Raw genomic sequence first — 23,001 nt, forward strand, 5'->3', positions numbered from 1 at the left:
AGGCTTCTTCCATCGTCTTTCTTTGCAGTTGAAAGGAATCAACGGCGCATCATTTCACAAGGGCTTAAGTAACAGACTTAGTCTTACTGAAGCGTATATGAAAAAACGTTTAACAGGTCACACAATATTCTGTGTTAGCAAGGAAAGTTTTGTCTCTGCGAGACTTCTCTTGTCAAATGGCAGCCTGACGTTGTCAACTGAGTTTACAAGGCGTCACAATGCATAGTCATTATTTTATTATACTATTTCAAAGCCAACAATGTTGATAGTATGACATTTACATAAAAGACCCCCTACTATTGTGTAACTATACAATAAATTTGTTAGAAAATGCTAATGGAAAGTGAACTTTCCGCACTGCATTTGAGCCTTGTATCCATTTGAACACTGCCACTGATGAGTCTGGCTAGAAAATGACTGTAGGAGCCAGGCACGCGGTGGGTGCCACTGACGGTACCTGAGAAGTCGCGGAAGATTTCTCCCTACAAGAAATGACACTTGTCTATCGATTGGCCCTATATCGGTGTCGCCTTCAAAAGGCGTGGCAGATAAGCGGGATTAACTAACTGCCATCATTCAATTTTACATGGCAGTTAAAAATTTGATTCTCTGCAATCGTCAGACTTGAACCTATTGTGTAAAACTGCAGATAGATTTCGTGATATAACATCAGTTAGTCATTTGGATGCTCAGGAGCTTTTTTATATTCTGTAATTAAATTATTAAACTAAATACGTCATGATCGTTATATTTATTGTTACAGAAAGGATTAAATTAAAATCCTTTTTAGAGGAAAGGAGTTTAAACACGTATCAAGCTGTCTTACTGATTAACGAATGTCAGAAAAACCATAAGTAAACATGACATTTAAGAGAGTAGGATTATTTTGCGAATTATTAGGTATCTATAAACTAATGCTATCTAACAGTTAAAAACCTTTCACTTCTATAAGGAAAACTACCCAGGTAATCCGTTTCAGTACTAAGGAATACCATTACATTGGCATGACAAGATTTTGATGCGAAAAGTAAGACAGATTGCTGAAGGATTCATAAGTGTAATGAAATGGATTATAAAATTTAGGACAAAGGCCAAGCACTGGGACCTATGAGGTCATTCAGCGCTTAAACGAAAACTGGGAGGAAAAAGGTTTTGAAGTGTAACAGGAGGAAAACCTCGCAGTTGCACAATGAATCAATTGTCAGGAGAGGGAAGATAGCAACTTGGAAGAAATAAATGAATTGAATATAGTATTTAGGCCAAAGGCCAAGCGCTGGGACCAATGAGGACATTCAGCGCTGAAACGGAAATTGACAGTAAAAGTTTGAAAGGTGTAACAGGAGGAAAGCCTTGCAGCTGCACCATGTTATGAGAGGGTGGAAAGTAAGATGGAAGAAAAACAATATGAAAGGACGTACAATAGAACGGAACGAAAGGGGTTGCAGCTAGGGGGCCGAAGGCACGCTGCAAAGAACCTTAAGTAATGCCTACAGTGCACCGCATGAGGTGCACTGACGGCACTAACCCCCTACGGGGCTTGGAAGAAAGAGCATACGAATAAGGGAATGAAAGGGGTTGTAGCTAAGGCCTGTAAGGACGCTGCATAGAACCTTAGGTAATGCCCACAGTGCACCACTTGAGGTGCATTGACGGAATTACCCCTACAGGGTTCATAAGTGCAGCACAGTATGAGCTTAGATACGGAGACGGCTTTGTGGATGAAGGGCTTGTTATTAATCAAGTGTTGTCAGAGGTTTTGAGATTGTGAGGAAAATGCTGCGAGCATGCAAGCACTTGGATAACAGCTCATGACAGACGATGCAAACCACGTCAAGAATTATTAAATATCAATTTCTTCTTTCCGTATAAGCACATGTGCTGCAATTTATGAACCCTGTAGGTGGTATCTTCCGTCAATGCACCTGGCGGTGCACTGCGGGATTACCTAAGGTTCTATGCAAGGTCTCGTTCTAATTTCTGATCTACGGGTTAGTGCCGTCAGTGCACCTCAGCACTGTAGTACTTGTTGTTCTTTGAAGTTTCGGCCCTCTAACTGCAACCCTTTCAGTTCCTTTTATTTGATAAACTTTCCAATAAAAAAATTATCAATTTCTTTTTCGAGATTATCTAACTGTCTCGCTCTGAATTTCGAGCTTGAAAGAAAGACCATACAGTTTGGTATTTGAAAAATCAATAAAAAAAATTACATTTTCACAACGAATTCACAACAATTTTATTACAATTTCTACCACTCGAAGACCATTTATCAAACGTGAAATCATTAGTCCCAGAGCTAAGATATAAGAGGTAAATTTAATATACAAGAAGGTTCTTGAAACCATTAATAGGACTTAATATTTGCCCTCAAAGTGATTACGGCCGAAGTAATTTTCACGTTTGTTTAAAATAATTTGTATAAAAATTTATTTTGCCTTATGCCTTTTAAAGTAGTTTTCTAGCACCATTAAAAATATTTTGTCTTAGGGTGCGCTTCACTACAGTAAAACATGTCATAAATACATGTCGGTAACTTTTCTTATTTATATTACAAACAGGTTGAAAAACAAGTCCAAGGGCGTCAGGGTAGAACGAAATCTCCAGCAAATGCTGGATGACCGAATGAGACTGTTGAGACACTGTTTGAGATTGCCAGTAAGTCGTTGACTAATGCGCGCGCGAGGAGTTGCCTAAGTGTGTTTATTTGTTTTAATTTAGTGTGGACGCACCGTTAGCATTTTAGTCAATATGCTGTTCTTTAGTAAATTCGTAAGTCGACTTCTCATTGAATAAGACCCAGATGCGCAATGGAGTACACAACTGTGTTAAAAAGTTCATTCTAAGAAATTAAGAAGTCTGCAAAATAAAAACAAAGGTAAAGAGTGTGGTTGAGTTACCTACCAAAACTGCGATGCGTATGAAACTTGCAAAAACAGGCAATGCACGTGGGGTGTTTAACCAACGAATTCTGACGAAAATTGCAATAAATATATCATCGATATGAGCAGACAATACAAGCAGAAAGTTTACCTAATGCATACTACCTAAAAACTGAAAAAGGAACAGCATGGACCAAAGCAAACAACAGCTGCACGTAAAAGGGTTAACCAACGAATGCCAAGGAGAGCTGGGCCACGAATGGTATCGGCAAGAGCGCACAATATAGATAATAACGGTAACTCATCGCAGCAGGAAATGGACTCAATCTGGGCTGTATCGCGCGTGGCACTGAGAGCCATTAATCACGATATGGCTTAAAGTCGGATTCACTTCCTTCAGTGCAACTGCTAAATGCTCGATCAGGATCCATCGCTGCCGCCTTTCATCTCGGTCATTTGCGATTTACGTAGATGATTCCCTGTTTCTACCCACAAGCTTCTCTCGCTCGCAAAAGGAGGAATATGGACGAGGGATTCCTGTCTTCAAAGATTTTAACGTTTAACAATGAGTGAACATATTTTGTGAGCAAAGTGCACGTTAAAACAGGGGAACGATCTTTGCTTGTATATAAACTGATGTAAATGTATATTGGAATACAATTATTCACAAACTGTATCAGGACATAGAGAAAAAAGCTAATGATGAGCACTGGAATACTCTTCTTGTTCTTGCGGCAATTTTTCCTCATGACCTTGGGCTTTACATAAGAACAGACATTCTTGTCATGTGGCAAGCTACAAGATCTCCCGTGTTAACATTATACCTGTAAATTGTAATGACCAATGTAAATTATCAAATGAAATTTAACTAAGAAGCATTAGAGTCTTGTGGTTAACGAAATTTCTCTCTCTCTCTCTTGACCAGTACCAAAACTAAACAGCGAAAGTTATCTCCCGAAATCATGCCGTTCTACAGTATATATAAAGGCTAGTTAGTTAGTTATAAATGATTTGTTTACCCAGACCTCTGAACTCTTTTAGGGTTCTTCTTATATATAAAGGCTAACATCCCCTTATAAAAGAATAAAAAAAAGAGAACGATCGCCAAACATCTGACCAATAACGATCTGCTCCATATTGACCAACATGACTTGACTCAAGGGAGATCTACGTTATCACAGCTAATCAACCAGAGTCAATAATCAGAATACTCGAATTAGGTAGTGAAACTGACGCTATTTATCTCGACTTCGCCTCGCCTAGGCTTTTGAGAAAAGTATAATACCTCATACTATGCAGCAAGCTCAGAGAAAAACGGACAGGTGGACCTGCAGGAGCCTGGTTACATAATATAAATTCCTCTGAAATCGAAGTTCATCCTAACCGGTAGAGCTCATTCATCTCTATTCACCGACGATTCCCGTGAACAGTTTAGATGGTAACAGCCTATCCCTGGGAGCAAACAAGCTAAACAACCTTTACCGGCGACAAACTGGAGAACATACACTTCGGTAAGAAAACAAGAAATTTAAATTATCATCTTTACCCAGCTGGAAATGCCATTACGGTACAGCACCAAGTAAAAGAGCTGGGGGTCATCATCTCCGACGACTTAATATGGTGTACTCAGATTCACAGAATCATAGAAAATTTTCGTTACCAGTCGGCAAGAATACCAAAGAAACTTTTTCAAAAGGAGATACCATCACCATGGGCACTCTGGGTGACATTTTTTTTTAAAGATAAATCGGACAGTAATGCTTTCCAGCATGGGTCCCTTACATCCAACTATGGCCAAATAAAGAGGCTGGATGGCGTATTATGCAATTTCACACACATGAAGGTTGATAATTTTCATAACCTTCCTTACTACGCTAGAATTCAAGCACTGAACCAAGTAGCATCCAGGGTAGGTATGAACGCTATAAAATTCGCTTTGGTTCTAAACTTACCAACACTTGTTAAAACCGGAAACCTTTGCCCGTCAATTCCACCACAGTCTAGGGTTTATAGTCTATGGTGTTGACTCTGAAGATTTAAACAATGAGCGAAAGTTCTAAAACTGGTTGTCTCAGATCTTTTCTAACTCAACCTACTCGACTTATCACAACCCAGCCAAGAGTGATCTTGCATCACCATTTACAGTCATAGCTTCTAACTTTGGAAACTGTCTGCCTCACTGTATCTCGACAATCACAAGTCAACCCGTGCACGTATTTGCAATGAAGGCAGATCCAACTAGACTGCTTTCAGTAATTGCAATTATTAGTATCTGAGTTCACACAGGAGAGGACCTCGACGAGGTAATCCCCACCCGACCGGTGGGATTTGGAACCGATCATGAGGTAATCATCTGGCAATTTATCTGTCCCTTAATATTAAGTACATATTACCAGTGTTAAGATGAATACTAATGACTCTATCACCTTTTAAGAACGTAGCAAGCGCCAGTAAGCATAACCTATAATTACAATACCAATTACAATAAGTACTTTTTTACCTTTTTCCGGCACAGAAAAAGGGGGCTGAATTACGCAATTAAATATAAACAACTTATGTATGTACAGTATCTATATAGATACATACACACACACACACACACACATATATATATATATATATATATATATATATATATATATATATATATATAATATATATATATATGTATGTATATATATATATATATATATATATATATATATATATTGTTACGTGGATCATTCAATGGATGAGTTTAATTATCAATTACTGTGAATTATACAGCCTTGCTTTTACCTAAGACCCACGTAATCCCATCAATTAAGGCTGAAAGTTACCACAAAAGACAGATAATTAACTTAATTAGATTTGGTCGCCAGTTGGAACTAGGTTACTGAATATTTTGCTTTATTCTGGAACAAATGTATTAAATAACCCCATTGATCAACCACCTAGTCCATCAAAGTAATTGTTTAAAGTGAGGAAACCGACGTGAGCCAATAACAGCTCCCCAATTTGTCCCCCTTCGGACACAATAATATTTCCCCCACTTTAGGTTATACACAACAGCTGATCGCTCTAGTAATGCTCTTAGAAGAGGTTCCCTAATACTTTACTGCTATTCCTCCTCCAAACAAAGGTATACCCAGTAACCCAAGGGTCTGCTTTGGTCAACAAAGGCACAATAACATTATTATTTACTGATGGGCAACCCGGTCTCTATGTCTAATATTTCATATTTTCTACTGGAAGTCTAAACATGAGCATTTTAAGGATGAACAGTTTATACATTACACTATCATTAGTTTATATACGTAAAATTCATAAGAACATAAAAGTGTAATGCAATTTGAGACACCAAAACTTTCATTCAGGAGAAGCAAGAATAATTATTGTAGTAATTGGTAAACGACCTGAGGTGATGCATGTATGATCAATGAGGGAACATAAATCGCCATACTATGACTTTAGCTATGCTAATCTCTATGCTAACTTGCCATAACCTTTCCTTTTTTCATAAAGGTTAACTACAACAGCAATACAATTTTTATTTTTGAACTTTTGTAAATCATCAAAATGTTTATTTTTCTATAATATCAAACAGCGACATTTATTTCCTAAGTGTATTCTGATTTGATCAATCATCATCATCATCATCCAGGTGCCATATCCCCAAGGACGTCGGCAATCATGGCTCGCCACTCCTCTCTATTTCTGGCTCTCTGCAGCAACTGAGCTGCAGACATTCTTCCTCCAGTCATTCTCACCAATCCATCCATATATTTTTGTCTAGGTCTTCCTCTCAGCCGACTTCCATGGAATTTACCAGTGAGAGAGATGTTCTAGTTCTTGTCTTCTCACTATGTGACCCACTATGTGATCAATAGTCCTTGCATATTCTCCCGCTAAAATTTTAAAGGGCCACTGTCTGGAGGGGATGGTAGTGTACCATAGGCTTAATCTGCTTCCAACTTAAGGCAGTTTCTAATATACAGATAATCAAATTACTTAAGCCCTTAACATTATATAGGTAGCTATGAAAACGGGCACTATATATAATTATGAAAAAAGGTACATAAAAAACATCTGGCAACAAGGGCCTGCACATCTATTGGACCCAACCTTACGGTCAGTCGATTATCGTCAACCTTACAGTCAGTCGATTATCATTGTTATTCTTATCATAAATATTAACATTGTCATTACTGCTGTAATGATAATTTTTGAATGATACAAAAAACAAGCAGCCCAGTTTTTATCATGCATTAAGTTTTCCTTTACCCAAATATAAATAGTTGCCTTTATTGATATCACAGGCAAAACCCTTTACTAGGGCAAATCAACAAAATGACATTCAAGTAACGTCCGTCATGATATCCGCCTCAAGGAATAATAATAATAATAATAATAATAATAATAATAATAATAATAATAAATTGAGGGTTCCCTCGAGCTGCGTCTTACAGTTGAACGGTCAGTCATGCTCATGCCAGCAACCCAGTCTGAGACAATAGCTGCATCCATAGACATAGAGGGAGAGATTGGACAGCCTATGACAGCCAGTCAGTTTGTGACGTGCACTGCCTGGCGCCAATGCTATGTGTTGATTCTTATGTAAACAATAACGCAACTCATGCAATCAAAAGTGAAACCCTGTACTCTTTAAAACGTGTTTTCTCAGCTGTCGTTCAAGACTGTCCAATGATTTGTGCACCTTTTAGTAAATACAGTATGCACTGTATTAAGAAATAAAAATATTTAATTTTGCAGGTATATTTTTTCTACAGTTAAGCCATAAAGTTTTGCAGATATGGCGACATTACAACATTATGATCATGTTGCATTGACAGCCAGTTTTCGCTGCAGTCTTTAAAGACTGGTTAGTGATCTCTACACCATTTGCTAAGGACAATGTGTACTATAAGTGGAAATAAAAATATTTATTCCATCTGCTGTAGTTTTTATACACTTGAGCAATAAAGTTGACCTATTTGCCGACATTATGTGCCTTTCTCACCACCATGAATTTACATTTTACTCTTTAGAGGCAGAACTAATTATTATCGTTCTTTATTCATGGGCCAAACTGACAGGCAGTAAAATTTGACAACAGTATTCTAAAGTAATTGTCACCTCCAACGCTGTCATCCCATATAAACTTCATCCATAGGCATAATCATATTATTAACAGGCCAGGTTTAATGCCCTGATAGCTAACAACTAATATTCAGTAGTTTGTACAACCATTTTATTGGAATTTAAAATTTACTGTGCCTGATACTATTAATAGGGATACAATTAATATTGTCGTTTGCCATTGCCAGTACTGATGTATATGCCGGCTTGCCCCTTCTGGTTACCTCTTATTAGACTAAATCTGCTTTGGTAGCCACATTCTTCCCTCTTAACATATTCTGGACTTCAAAGTCTGTTGCAGAAACTTAACTCATGCATACAGGAGTTTTGAAACTGTACTTTGGCAGAAAATGCTTGCTGAATATACGTGTGATCCTCCCTTCGGCAGTTTCTAACCCAAGTAAGGTAGCAGTCTCGCTCTTTGTTCTTGTCAGGAAATCTTAAACACAAAATCGACAAAAATCAGTCCTGAATCTCACATGCCACATATTAAAAGGCTTCCTACATTGACCTGCAGACATTTTTAAGGCATACTCGAACCTATGCAGCTATTCACCGATCTTATAAGAGAAACTATTTAATTACAGTATAAATGTAATTACAATCTGCATTAATTCATGTTCACACAGTTGTGATTCAGGGGAGAGTACACTGTGCGTACTGTACAGAACCAGATCGCAGCATATGAACCATGACATAGAATCTATTTTACAGCTTCAAATGCAATTATTCCCAGGAGGTACGTACAGTACATATATAAAGCTATGTAACATGTCACAGTCATACTGACCTATAATTCAACATACTTATTTCCATTATACAGTCTAAGTTAGGCTAGCCTGTAAGCTGTATTGCATAGTTTGTGGAGAGGGACAGAAAAATCAGCATTCCTGAAGGTTATGCCATGTTAAGCTACCTTTGCTAAGCTAAGGTTAGGCTATGGTAGGCTACCCTTGGTTATTTGATGATCAACCCTGGTAGACTAGCTAGTTGGTAAAGTTTACTTGTAGACTAGCTAGTTGATAAAGTTTACTTTTACAGATATAATGTAGTTTGAATTTGAAGTATCCTTTGGGGTAAAAATGATAATGGTAAAATTGAAGAATACTACCTTTAAGTGTTCTGGCAGATCAAATTCAGCTGAGTCCTCTGCATACAAGGAGGTTTGAGAACTTATTGATAACATGGTAATAACATCATAACACTTCATTAACACTTAAAACTGCAGCAGCCCTAGGGCTAGGCCTCATGATACTATGCACACTGTAGTACTAGTAGTAGGGAAAATTATCAGACTTAACCATGGTTATATGGACCGACAGTAACCCTACATGCTAATTTATTAGGCTATATGAATTTAATGTCAAATAGGCTTTTAAAAAAGGCTTATTACAACATTCATTATTTTATTAGCTCAAAAAACAGGCATATACAGTAGTTGACTGCAAGTTGACTGTGATCTAACACATGTTTACTTGAGGCTGTTTCAACACAGTTATAAAGATTTTCATGAATGAAAATATGTCAATTACTTGTGAAATGTGATCCCCTGTTCTTTTGAGATCCTGTTTCTGTATGTAACGCAGTTGATGGCCCAGCACTGGGTGCTGTTGCTGCTGGTCTATGCAGTCACTGCCATATTTGGGAATCAACACATAGCATTAATGGCGCCTTACTTGCATGCGACAGTTATGTGACTGTCAAATCTCAATCCTGTATATCTACGGCTGCATCCTCCCGCCCACCCTTCGCCCGCAACCTAACCTAACCTTCTGGATACCTTCCTATGACAGTTTTTACCTAATTATATTGACTAGCAATATATGTCATCATTGAAATCAGTATGATGGAGCTAATTAAGAAAAACATATTTAAGAAAGACAAGAATCAAATCATCACTGTTACATAACTTCTGGCACACCCGACCTTCCGCTTTTGCAGCGCCATAGTGAGATTACTAGGCAATGAACCTCACTCACATTTGTGGCATTGCCATTTGATCAGTATCATTATTATTATTCTTAGTGTTATGATTACCATTTTCACGAATATCAGTATGGTTATAACTAACAAAACATCCTAATATCTACCAATCATTATGTCTAGCTAATACGGCAAAAGTGTTTACTGATTACAGTTTCGTATTAGCTATGGAGATTCCAGTATTTTCCTATTAATTTTGTATACAGTATATCATTTACGATGGAAATAAACCCTCAAAAATCATTTCACATCATAATAAGAAAACCTAAAACTGTTGACACAAACATCCTAATATCTACCAATCATTATGTCTATAGTGTATTTCGTATTCCTTTTCCTACACTACTTATTTCGCAAGCCAAACTGTTGACACTTCTTACCTTCAGCACTCCGCAGAAGGCAAACGGCGTCTGTGGACCACCATTTTCACATATTTTCATATCGTTTTTGCACTTACTACAATAACACTTTAAAATAACATGTTCAACTAGTGTTCAGGAGGACCCATGACACATCACCTTCACCTCCCCGGTTTGTAGGGAGTTAGTGACTGGAATGGTAGAAGGTAGAGGGCCCGTAGGGTTCCTGCCATGAGTTCTGACTGAGCCTGACGTGTTCTTTTTACATATACATCCCCATGATAATGCTTCTGAGGCAATCTTCTTCGCTGAAAGAAAAATTACACAAATTCTAAAACCATTATCAATTCGCTATATAAAAATGGTGAATTTATTTTGGTTTTAGAAGTTGCGTCTATTCAGGAAACAAATCAAACTACTGGTCCGTGCATACTTGTGGCGGAATTGACAGCTCTCACATTCGATTTAATAATTTGTCATATTTTTTTCCGTTATGTTCAATATATTATATGAAGGAAAAATCATGATGGCGTACAGTATGTCGACATAAGGCAAGATATGCACTATCCGAACGCTGTGAAAGCCTACATCAGCCTTTCTGTTTTGTCATGTTAATCAATTCAGCGGGTTTGAACCAAATAAAAAACTTGATGGCAGGTACTCCACAAAGTAACGAAACCTCCTTAAGAGGAATTTTCGAAGTCCATGTTAGACACATCAGATGTATCTGAATTATAAAGCAGCTTTAGTGGAATATAAGCGATATATTTAAATATAGACCTATGCTCACTACAAAGTAATTTATTTTGGTGGTATAATGGATGAATGCTTTATTATTACAGATTTTTATGTTTTTGTTTCATGTTAGCATATTTTTACCGATAAGAGCAAATATAAACACAATGACAATTATAGGTTCTTTTTTTTAATACACAGTTAAAAGTGGTTAGCTGGATTAGATTAGGATGACTTTATGCAAACACGAGCCCTCGCTCGGGCCGAGGTGTTGGGGTGGAGCATCAGTGTGGTAATATGTTAATGGGCAATAGGGACTCTTTGCTCAATTAAGCGACAGAGATATATTGATGATTCAAATTAAGCCACGGCTGGAATAATAACCGCACAAATTTAAAGGTATCATAGAAAACACTAAAAGGTAGCACTGAGGAGGTTATAATAATAATAATAATAATAATAATAATAATAATAATAATAATAATAATAAACACAAAGATGTCTTTAAGTCTCGATATCTTTACACTTTTTTGATACGATCGTTCCTTTCAGCCACGGTCTTTCAGGTTTACGGCTTCCCTACTTAAACCTAGCGTGCAAGGCGACGATTCTTAAGGTTTCCCTTCAGATCACAAACAATTAACGTATCCGGAAAGTATAAAGGCCGCTACTAACGTTCAGGCATACTTGCGCAAGTCTGCCTGCACAAGCAGGCCTGTGAAGGCATACCTTCACCGCTGACGATAGTTTTTTTTTTTCTCTCATTCCTTTGTATCAGCCATGGCGTCAACAGACTATGCTCTGGCAATATTTTTGCGATTTTTCCATGTGAAAAATAATTCTGTAAAATAAATGCTGAAAGTGGCAGCATCATTCCTGAATGGCTTGAATATTTCATTGATATCTGAAAGAGTGAGCCTCGTCTTAGACATGTAAAATCCATAGACTATAAAACAGTTTTAAAAAAGCTGCATATTTTAAATTATTCGAAAAACCGAAGGAGTTTGATTCTGCTGCTGAAAAAGACAGTATCCTTGTTTGTTTGTTCATGGTTATAAACCATATATGCAAGTCAGTTTTTAAATGAGAATAAACATTCAATATAGCGAAATAGTGTAAAACAAAAATAGGCCTACTTACGTTTATTCGTGATTATACATCATGCATGTAATTTAAAGTGAGAACAAAATAATATTCAGCATACTAAATGAACAAATTAAAACAACAGTAGACTATGTCTCTTTACTCATTACTGACATCATATGTTAACAATTAACAACAGCCACTCCTCCACTGGACGTCTTTTTAAGGCATTTATTATGTTTTATTGCCATCAGCAAGCCAGCTATTGCCAGATGATGTCGTCTGTTGACACCACGGCTGCTACTGAGAACTGTTCAACTGAGTAAAAAAATTGTATCGTTAGTAGTGAAGGTATAACTGCAGGCATACTTGCGCAGGTATACCTTAACGTTAGTGGCGGCCTCAAGGAAATCAGAAAGTCAAGGAGTCTTGCTTTATATTAAAAATTCAACTATCAAGCAGCTTGACCAATAGATTTCAATAACTCAGTAGATTTAGAGGTAAGATTCAGTTAAAAATTATACGTACAAATTTCATGCCAGCATTCTTCGGAACTTTAGAAAGTGCTTCAGGTACAGTAGGCTACAATGCTCGTTAGACATACAGGCCTAGGACTTCGAAAGTGTGTCCTGCAAATGCAATAAGGCCAAGAAATAGCCTTGACCGACTGACATCCTTATACAATCCACTGTCTCCCTTCCGAATGGACTCAAACGAAGAAACTTGAGTTCACTGGGGCCTGTATATGACCTCAAACCTTCTGCTGTACCAAAGCGTGCCTTTACCGTGTCGAATGGTAAAATCTGTACGGCTGACTGGCGAAACACCTTGTATTCTGTAGGGCATTTGCTGTGAGGACTGATGACTCGAGAGTAGTTGCCTATTATCGCTAAAGTATTTAAACTAACTGACATAACTATATTCCATAGTTTTACCTCTTTCCTAGTGAGACGCGCCAAAGTCATCTCTATGTCAAAGCCGGAGGTCAGAACCTGGTGGGTGTGAACGGACGGTGAATCGTGATGTCATCATGAGCTAATTTCAAAACGTTCAGTCAGTTATCAACCTTGGTGGTGGCGACACCTCTTTATCTGTACTCCACTCATTTTTAAGATTGGATTTCTTCAAGGTACGAATTTTACATGGATTTCTTAAAGGTACGATTTTTACACGGAAGATATAACAAAAGTCGGTTTGCCTCCAAAGATAGGATCTATTGTGTAACTATCCAGGAAGTTAGCCTAATCCTTGTCTCTGTTGGGTAGTCACTAGTCAGAATCAACAGGGCCTTACACTACCACCCGTATGGGCCGCCTTAGGGCAAGGACACGTGCTGACATAAGGCGGGTTTAATCTAAACCAGCCAAACAATTCTCCGTCTAATCCAGATTTCAATCAACCAACACATTCTCGTGGAGGTTGTCAACGGCTAGCCTAATCACCTATTCGTTTGGTTGCTCAGAATGACTTAGGTCACATTCGATTTTTGGTTTTAGGTAACAAAGTCAAAAGTCAAGATGAGTTTTCATGTATTTTAATTCAAATTAAAAGAGTAAGCCGTGGCGATCAAACAGTTCTCGTATGCAAGTCCATTTTCTCTGCGTGAGCGACCCTGGAACTTTGACGCCAAATTAGGTAAAACTCTCTCTCTCTCTCTCTCTCTCTCTCTCTCTCTCTCTCTCTCTCTCTCTCTCTCTCTCTCTCTCTCTCTCATAAATCCATACAAAGTAATTTTTGTTTCCTCTTGTTAATCATTTGACTCGGCCCTCTTGCTAGAAACCCAGCTGATTTCACAAATGCTAGTTACAAGTCTGTAGGCCGAAGTGACACCAAGTTAGTGGTTTAATCAAATTTCGTCGTTTTTATGTTACTCCTTATATCGAGAAATTCAGTAAACAGTGTAGATTGAAAAGTCTGTGCCATTCAGGCACATTTTTAACACCTTTTTGTATTTCCCGCTAGTGGCAGGATCCACAGTAGCACGGTGGTAATGGCAGGAGGGATGTTCATGTAGCAAATGTACGGGGCCCCCTTGTTTCCGCGGGAGGACTAGTTTGGCAAGCAATGGCAATATAAATATTAAATCAGTACAATAGAAGCATGGTCATTATGTACTGTTATAGGTACATTGTTACTTTAGGCACGAATTATTCCTCTAATGACTTAGTCGTACAACAATTTTTAGTCATATCAGGCTTACCAGTGTGTATGTTGTGAGAAAGTATGACACAGGCTTGTTTGTTTACCCAAATGTACGAAGGCTAGCAGTTTCTCTATATAAGCATAACGTTCATATTCATAGCCTTTTTTTTTACAAAGTGGATAGTGTTAAGTATGTTACTTGGTTCAGTGATATTAGATTTCAGCTTGAATAGAGAGAAATACTTGTTAATCAACCGAGACAACTGTGTTTACAAATATGGCTCCTTTTTCATATCCTTATTGGTGGAGCTGCGTCTCTCACAGTTTATGGGCCCGCCTTGCGACCAAGACTTGTCCTAGCATAAGGACTGCGTAATCTATACACCGGCGATACGGCAACACGAAATTGCCGAAAAAAAAGAGTTGTTCATGTGACAGCGTGTGTACGGAGCCCCTAGAATTTAAAGTGGGATTTTAAGTTTTCTATTTATGGAATTATTTTTCGTCACAGACCCATGAATGCTCGGCTCCTGCGTTTAACACCAGAACACGAATGAGAATTCGGCTGAGAGTGAAGTTATTTGAATTTGGTAGTTATAATTGGCATTATTATTATTATTTCAAAGGGTTTGTTGTTATAGATGTAGGAATACGTAACATTGATAATTGATTGAACTTGTGTAAACGAGAGAGAGAGGACTATATTTTTGTAAGGTTGAATCGTAATTCCATTATTATTTCAAAGGATGCATAAACACAGTTTCGATAACTAACAGAGGCTTTAAGTACAAGGAACTTTAAGGGAATAAGGGATCCTATTTAAGTGTTTGAAGGTATAAAGATGTTCTGTATTCGGAATACTTATGTATTAATTCTATTTTATAGTTTTTTCATAGACCTATAAATGTGTAGAAGCGGCATATCAGGGAGGTTGTTGTGCAATATATTTTACAGAAAAAGATTGATGCTCATATGTACTAGTACATTTTTAGTTGAAGTATTGATGAGTGCATTAAAACCTTTATATCATTTATGTGTTTAATTGTTTATGGCTTTTATTCAAACAGATAAGAGCTGACGTCACCAGCCAGACCACAACTTTATAAAAGTTGGAACTTAATTACTTAACCAACACCTGAGTGGTTACCTGGTCAGGCTGAACACTTGCACAATTAAGCCAAAGACCAGGACACGAATGAGCAAGATATCAGGTGGTTGCATGTGAAATCTTTTAAAGATGGAGCGGAAGATGCCTATAACGTTAAGTGAAAGCGCAAACGTAAACCAGAGATCCAGGGTAGACTTTCAAGGGCCTCCATTTCGTTCTGACAAACGACTCTCCTAATGGCTTCGTTATCAAGAACGACTATGACTTTCATGACCTAACAGGTAACATCTAAGAAGTCTTGTATGTAAAGGTCGGCCTGTTTGCTCTTCAGTCTCTTTAAAGACTTCCTGCTTCCCAAATATCGAAAAGATCGAGTGCATCTAAGGAAATTAAGAGCCACTTCCCACAGTATTTTCAGCCAAATCCCATGAAATGGGCCTTAACTTTATCACAGCCCGGCAGGAGAGGGTCAAGGGACACCCATGGTGGCGAAGATTCAGTCATCGGCCCAGAGGGCGACATCTTGAATTATTCCGACGTTGTCCTCCGCCGCTCCGGACCAACTGTTGATGACCCGGGCTTGGTTAGAGAATACGACCACGACTCTGAGGCCTCAGACCTTTCAACTTCTAAAGGTGGGTTTCTTTCAGCGATGGATGGAGATGGAGAGGAGGTATATGAAAAATTCAATACGGTTAGTTGATAAGTCTTGATTTACAATACTACAGTAAAATCCTCGGCTCTTTGCAGCTAAGCCCTGCCCATTGCCCGTCAGTGATTGGCTAGCTCTTGAAAGGAGAATGACTTCACACTAATTAACAGTCCATATGATTACCAGTCTGATTTGACTCTGTTCGGGAATGTTTAACTCTGTGCATGAATGATGACACCACAGATTTGAGTCCCCGGGGTTGTGAAGTATGCAAATTGATGTCTCCGATAAAAGATATAAATTAAGTTATATATCATTATGAAGATCTTGGATTATTCAGTCTGTTCATCTTTTTTTTATTTTGATCATGCATAGCCTAAATACAGAAGCATCTTGCTTTTTTTTAATTGATGTTGGCCTACGCACGCGGTTCCAGTGAAACCACATTATGGATAGACTTATGCAGCCAGTTCCGATATTAGAGTATTAATTCATCATAATCCTACATTTCAAATGTTTATCATTGTGAAATTAGGCTTACATATCAAATTCTTATATATGAGGTAATGGCAGGGCATAGGCCTACACGTCAATTTTTTTATATTGAGAATGACAGGGTATAGGCCTACACGTCATTATATTTTGAGGCACTGACAGGGCATAGGCCTACACATCAAATTCTTATATTTTGAGGCAATGATAGGACATGGGCTTACTCCTCAGTTTTTATTGCAAATAGTTTTCTACCCGTATCTGTTAGAGTAGCTTTTAATCAATATAGTAGCTTCAGCTCTACTATATATAATGCATACAGTGAAAGATGCGCGTATAAGCACGTGCATATCTATATATATACAGTATATATATACACATGTATACTTGCGTCGATGGCCATAGTAATTGTAATGCCACTCCTACCACAGAGAATAAAAGTAAAACTTGTGGTCATGTAACCGATGGCGCACACAGCCTAACCCACAGCTATCGAACTGCTCTCAATAAATTGTATAGAAAATATATTTACAAAAGAGCTAACATATCATATTACTGTGATGATTAAATATAAGGCTGCTGTAGCATTTCTATGAAAATGAAGGGTATGGCAGGAAGGCATCATAAGATACACAACGAAATAAGAAAAAAATAAATAACTGAAAAACACATGTATGAGAAGACCCAAATTATTCTGCGAGTAGCCCACGGTTCATTTGATTTTGGGGGCATTCTTGTAGATTACCCTGTTGGACAAAAGGATAGAAATAAAGTGTCAGTAAATCTCTCTCTCTCTCTCTCTCTCTCTCTCTCTCTCTCTCTCTCTCTCTCTCTCTCTCTCTCTCTCTCTCTCTCTCTCTATTGTAAGGAGAATATTCTAGCGTAGACTATGTTCATAAGATCTCGATTACTTTTAATTAAAACTACTAAATTTCAGTTAACAATAGTAGGTAGATAATTCTTTACACTAGTATTTTAGGAATGTTTAATTTTATTCTGCAATGTTAGGTCACCATATGAAGTGTTCGAAAACACTACGAGAACCTTAACAGCAACAATAAAAACAAGAATAACCACAATAAAACGGCAGAATATAAGGTAGGCCTATAATCCAAACGTCATAAGCTGCAATAACCGACAAAAAGACATTGGTCATTATAGGTCTACGTAATTTTTTATGATCCTATTATTTCGAAAGGAGATAATGCCCTTAAGAAAATTCTCAGCAAATTGTATCCAGTATGACGTACAGCCTATCATACTGTAGTTTTAAGCTAAACACAGGCATACTCTGGTTTTGTCGAGTGCAGTCACTGCTTGTTATCTCACCAAAAGTGTACACGATTTCATTTAAATAAATTTATGACTATTAAGATATAGTAAAATTATGTGAAATCAATATGAAATACCAGTCTACACAGAGCTATAACAGTCTCTTGTGTTTAAATTTAGAATGGCAAACCACGCTTGACAATATCAGACGGTAATTATCATTATCCTGTAATTCAAGTGCACCGATTCGAACTCGGACAATCATTGTGCCACCTCTGTGATCAGGTGAACCTCATTTGCGAAAAACAACATTGCAGCATCGAGGAACTCTCCTGACTTCATTCATATTTCCCTATTTTTTTTTACCCAGTTTTAAGATGTGTATTATGATTTTATTTCAGGGGATAATATAACGTTTCCTTTTGATAATCAGCAGAACTTAATTTAGCTCGGTAAAACAACCATTGCTAAATTAATGAAGATGGAAAGAACCACAGATTAACCAACTTTCCGAAACCATTGCCATCTCAGCCAGCATAAAGGAATGGTCGTGACGCAAGCAGTGGGCGGGACTTAGGTGCAAATAGCCGTGGATTTTGCTATAATCATTATCCTAATTTGTGCCTTCCAAGTATTTTTGAGTTTTTGGTATGAATTGTCCGAATGCATTATGGGAGAGATAAAGAATGAATTCCGATATTACTGTTAATATGTAACAATGCTAATAACCGCCCATCATCACCATTATTATTATTATTATTATTATTATTATTATTATTATTATTATTAAATTAATTATTTTATTTTTATTATTTTTAAAATCTCCTTGTTGTTTTAGGATCTCCCTGTTGTCATGGGCTCTGTGAGTGTTAACCTGTTTTTTGCATGAATCGTTTGATTTTTGGTGAAGGTTATTTAGTACTAATATCGTTATATTGTTAGGTAGCATTATTCTGCGTCTGTATGACAGGTATTAAAATATTTTAATTTTCTTTTATCAGTGAGTTTTTCATGATTTAAACATTAATCCATATTGTTTTACCTTAACAATAGTCTCATCACAAATCTTTTACTCATATAGGACTGCTCATAAAAAATGTATATGAAGTGGGAAAAGGTCGTTTTCCCTTAAGAGTTGTGGCATTTCCCGACGTTTTTTTTTTTTAGCTTTTACTCGTTAGTCAACATTACTATTACTAGGTATTCAAAGGAAGGAGTATAGCAGCGAAAAAGTTTCTCGAAAGTGCGCTGGGACAATCATTAGCGACAAAATAGGCAGTTTTAAGGTTTCCTGTATGATTTCCAATGCTAATTTTGTGCGCTGGGACAATCATTAGTAACAAAATAGGCAGTTTTAAGGTTTTCCGTATGATTCGCCAATACTAATTTTTTTTTTATCACATTAGGAATCAACTTGAAACAGGAACTTATTTACCTAAACTCATAATTGAGGAAACTTCTTTAAAAAAGTATTCAGAGTTTAAAAAAAAACAGCAAAATCATTGGTTAAAATTAAACGTTTTGTTCTATCCTTGAAATTGATAAAAAAGTTAATAATATCCCGTGAGTTCCCTTGATTGCAGCGGAATCAAGGAAAGTGGCAGCCCTACCTCCCACTTACGGAGTGTGGTATTAAGTAACGTGGTCACCTTGACAGAGTGCTGCAGTTCTCAGCTCAGAATTGTTTGAGCCATGCCGTGGATCGCTCCCAGCGTATTATCCACCTACCATCTCCTGGGGTCAAAGAAAAGAGACGAGGTTACCATTCTCATCACTGAGGACTTTCAGAGAAGCCGGGCAGTTATCCGCTTCTGGTTCCAGATATCAAGCATGCAGTACCACCTGAAAATACATGATAACATTAATCTTCTCCTTAGAGATTTGAAACACTGACCAATGAAATACTATGCCAACACTTCATCCACTCAGCCTCAAAGGCATGAAAAGAGAGGAACCAGATGTGCAGCTCCATGAGCTGGCATTATTCCCTAAAATTAGAATGCTGACAGTAACATCCTCCCATGGAACTGCCAGCAAGTGAAATATCTGCCCAGTGGCTTATCAACTCAACACGAAAGTCATAAAAAGAGAACAAACCAACCTGCTTATGCTTGGAATCATGGTACTTGACCCACTCCCCACTCATCAGTGGGTGGCTGCATTTAAGTCTCTTTCTCAATGGGCCTAAGGTGATGTACACATTTTTATCACCTAAAAAGCTGTATAACACCTACGGTCCATTGGGGAGGATGGGGATTGAATATGCCTGAACACTGGTGGTTAAATTTAAAAGAGGCGCTGTGATAGGCTAACTTCTTTGATTCCAAGTATAGGTGGTTGCATATCTGTTTGCTCACTTTTATGCTTCCATGCCTTGGTATTTAAATGGTCAGCTGTTCATACTTAAGGAGATTATTTTAAGTATATATTTTCAGGTGATATATGCTGCCTATCATGTGCACATTTGGCCCATTGAGGAGGATGATTAAATGCATCCACGAATTGATGGTGTGACGGAGGGGCTGATTTCAGTTTTGGGTACAGTATTATCCACTGTAATTCCTTGCCTGTGTAGTTGTAAGTCTGGTTGCTGTCTGTCTGTGGCCTTTTGGTTTAATGGATAAAATGTTGGTCTGATATTTCTGTGGCTGTAACTTAAATATCAGAAGGAAGAGTTTATTGTCTATGTGTTGAAACATTGCTTGCTTATGGTGTAAACATCACCTCCAGCCCATTGGGAAGAAGAATTAAATGTGTTCAGTCACAGATTGTGCAGTATGGAGTGAAATCATAGTAATTGGTGTAGTATCTGGTATAATTCTTAGTATATGTAGTTGCATTCCTGGTTGCTGTCCTTTTATGCCATGTGTGGAAAGTTGGCCGGCATTTGTGGTGGGCAGCTCAGATTGCAAAGGAGGCATTAATTGTTAGAATCTATTTTCAGGTGACTTTGCTGACTTACATGTATACAACATCTCTGGCCAATTGGGAAAAAGGATTAAATGCGTCTATTCACTGATTGTGTGGTGGGGAGGTGATGAAAGCATAGTTAGGGGTGCAGTAGTATCTGTAATAATTCCTAGAATTTGCAGTTTCATATATCTGGTTGCTGTCCTTGTATACCGCGTGCAGTTTAGTAGATAAAATGTTAACTACGTGTCTTTGAGATCAGTATTAAAAAGGAGTTTATTATTGGCATCTATTTCCAAGTGTCGTTCCTTGCTTACATTGTGTACAGCACCTCTAGCCTGTTGGGAAGAAGGATCGAAATCATAGTTAGCAGTGCAGTGATATCCATTATAAACCCTGGCATATGTTTTCATATCTGGTTGCTGTCCTGTTTCCTCAGTGGTTTACTGGTTAAATGTTGGCCTGATATTTCTCTGGTCAGGAGATCACATCCCAAGTGAGGAGTTAATTTTCAGCATCTATTTTCAGGTGGTATTGCTTCCTTATAATGTATACATCACCTCTGCCCCACTGAGAGGGATTAAATACATTCATTCACGGTTGGTGTAACATGAAGAAGATGAAATAGTTAAAGAAGCAGTAATATCTGCTTTTATTCCTATTATGCATAGTAGCATATCTGGTTGCTGTCTTTGTTTAGTGGGTAAAATGTTGACCTTGTATTTCTGTGGTCAGCAATGCAAATACCAAAGAGGAGTACTGTCAGCATCTGTTGTTAGGTGACATTGTTTGCCATTAAAAGATATATGCATTACCCCGTACCCTTTAGGAATATTAAAGTTTTCGAGTCAGTGATGGTGCAACAGGTGGGGGGGGGTATTAACTGCTATAATTCTTAGTACTCTATATATACTATAATTCCTAGTACAGTATATATAGTTGCATATCTGGTTTTTGTCCCTTCGGTGCCCTTTTTGGTTTAGTGGATGAAAAGTTGGCCTAGTATTTCTGTGGTTAGCAGCTTATTTCCCAAAGAAAGAGTTTAGATTCAGCATCTATTTTGAGGTGGCATTGCTTGCTCATAATGCATCCATCACCTTAAGCTCAATGGAAGAAGGATTAAATGCATCTATTCTCTGATGGTGTGGTGGGGAGGGGGTGAAATCATATTTAGGGGTGTATTAGTGTCGGCTATAATTCCTAGCATATGTAGTTACATAGTAAGCTGGTTTACTTCTATGTTGTCTGTTATGTACTGGATAATATGTTGGCTAGTATTTAAGTTTTAAGCAGGTCAAATGTCGGAGGAAGAGTTTACTGTCAGCAACTATTTTGGAGCAAAATTTTTTGCTCGTGTATACACCTCAAGCTCAGTGGGAAAAGGATTAAATGCATCCATTCTGAGATGGTGTGGTGGGGATAGGGTGAAATCATACTTAGGCTCACATTAGTATCTGTTGTTATTCCTAGTTGTGTATCTGTTTGTTGTCCTTTTATACTGTCTGTGATTTAGTGGATAATATGTTGCCCTGGTATTTTTGTGGTTAGCAGATCATTTCCTAAAGGAAGGATTATTGTCAGCATCTATTCTTAAGTGACATTGCTTTCTTATAATGTATACATCACCTATGATCCATTGTGAAGAAGAATTAAACACGTCCATTCATTGATGATGTTGGGAGGAGAGAAATATTAGAGGTGAAGCAGTATCTGTTTTAATTCCTAGCATATGTAGTTGCATATCTGGTTGATGTCCTGCTACACCGTCTATGGTTGGTGCATAAAATGTAGGCTAATATTTCTATGGCCAGCAGCTCAAATCCCAAAAAATGAAGTTACCCCATTGTCCATTTCTTTACTGAAGTGATACTTCTTACTTATACAGGTAATTTGTATAAGACCTCAGGCCCAATGGGGAGGATTAATTTCCGTTTACTGGTGGTGCACCAGTAAGGGGGTGAACACATAATTATGGGTTAAGTAGTGTTACTGTATTTCCTTACCTATATATTTGCATCTCTTGCTGTAGTCCTTCCATGCCTTCCCTGATTTAATGGATAAAATGTTGACATAGTATTTCTGTGATCAGTAGCTCAAATGGAGAATGTCAGCATGTATTTTGAGGTAATCTTGTTTACACATAATGTATACATCACCTCAGGCTCATTGGGAAGATGGATGAAATGTATATATTCGCTGATGTGGGGGGAGGAGTGAACTCATTATTAGGAGTGCATTGATATCTGCTATAATTCCTAACATATGTAGCTG

The sequence above is a fragment of the Macrobrachium rosenbergii genome, chromosome 13 (genome assembly GCF_040412425.1).
Source record: "Macrobrachium rosenbergii isolate ZJJX-2024 chromosome 13, ASM4041242v1, whole genome shotgun sequence".
NCBI classification, from domain to species: Eukaryota; Metazoa; Arthropoda; class Malacostraca; order Decapoda; family Palaemonidae; genus Macrobrachium; species Macrobrachium rosenbergii.